At 34.4% G+C, this 1719-nt stretch overlaps 1 pseudogene; it reads right to left on the minus strand.

Moving 5' to 3' along the window:
* Window positions 1-265: 265 nt before the first annotated feature.
* LOC123937255 lies at window positions 266-760 on the minus strand (annotated as a pseudogene).
* Between the last annotated feature and the right edge of the window lie 959 nt (window positions 761-1719).

Consider the following 1719-nt stretch of genomic DNA (forward strand, 5'->3'; position numbering starts at 1 on the left):
TTTGGCACATTTTTTTCTCCTTTCAGCACTTTAAAGATGTTCTTCCATTATTTTTTTTGTTGTTGTTTATTTTTTATTTCATAATCATAATCTTAACTCTTCAATCCAGCAAGACTTAGAAGGAATAAGGAAAATATGGAAGTCACAGAACTGCAGTGAGAGCACAAATATTGTAGGATATTTCAAGCAGATGGGCATAAAGAGGTGCCCTCCTGGACTATAGAAAGAGTGGTCTAGTAGTTAAGATAAAACACAGTCACATTTATTAGATTTGTCCACAGTCAGCAATGGTGATTTTCTTGCTGGTCTTGCCATTCCTGGACCCAAGGCACTCCATGGCTTCCACAATATTAATGCCCTCTTTCACCCTGCCAAAGACCACATGCTTGCCATCCAACTACTCAGTCTTCACAGTGCAGATAAAACAGTGGGAACACTCTGTGTTGGGTTCATCTTTTGCTATGACAGGATGCCAGGATCTGTACGCTTTGGGTACATCATTAAATTTTTTAAATTTCTCCCCACAGATGGACTTGTTGCCGGTACCATCAAGGCACGTGAAGTCACTACCCTTGCACTTAAATCCCAGAATAATCCTGTGAAATCAGGAACATTTATAGTTAAATCCTTTCTTCCCAGTGCAAATAGCAGGAAAGTTTTATGATGTCTTTGGAAATTTGTCTGCAAACAGTTCAAAGGAGATACAACCCAGGGGCTCACCATCCAAGGCTATGTCAAAGAACACAGAGGGTTTGACCATGGCTGGGCAGCATGATGGCTGCCAATAATAATTCCACTATTAAATAATTATTTAATTAGTCAAATTATTTTTAATGAGATAGCTGTGTATATTTTTTTCCTAACTGTATTGTGTTTCTTTTCTCTCTGGCTGCTTTTATAATAAAATTTAAATTTCATTATCCTTCGATTTCAGAAAATTTATTAGAATGTTTCGTGCTGTGGTCATATATGTGATTATTCTACATGAGAATCACTGAGCTTTTCTTTTTCTTTTTTCTTTCTTTTTTTTTTTGATATGTGTATTAATGGCATCTATCAAATTTGGGAACATTATTCCTTGAAATAATTTTCTGTTCCTCTCTCCTCTTTTCCTAGAACTGCAGTTCAGCATGCTAGACTATATGACAATGCTTTACAAGTAATTAATAGGGTTCATTTTCTTTTTTTTTTCTTAATCTTTATACTTTGACCTAAACAGTCCTTTAAGTTCTCCCTGCCTCCATTTTTTTCACCAATATTTTACATTATTTTATACTCACCCAGTGAATTCTGCATCTTAGCTATTACATTTTTCATCTGGAAAAATATTTTTTTGTTCTTTTCTATGAATGCCATTTCTCTCCTAATTATGTTCTTTTTTCCTCTATGTTCTTAAGCATATTTATTATACATAAAATAAATATTTTAAGTCTTGTCTCAAATCCCATGATCTCCATTATTTCTAGGTCTTTTTCTGTTAACTGGTTTTCTTTCTTGATTGTGGGTCACATTAGAAACTTCCCATATGTCTAATAATTTTGTATTGGATGCTTGACTTTGCATGCTTAATTCAGAATCCTATTTGGCTGAAAGAAATGCAAATAATTCCCAGCTCTGTGTGAGCACTAGGGATTATTCAATTTATAGTTCCTTGAGAGTTGTCTTGCTTGGATTTCTGGAGTCACACATTGTATAGGTATAGATCAGTAAATAGCCAAA

Source organism: Meles meles, chromosome 2 (assembly GCF_922984935.1).
Source record: "Meles meles chromosome 2, mMelMel3.1 paternal haplotype, whole genome shotgun sequence".
Lineage (NCBI taxonomy): Eukaryota > Metazoa > Chordata > Mammalia > Carnivora > Mustelidae > Meles > Meles meles.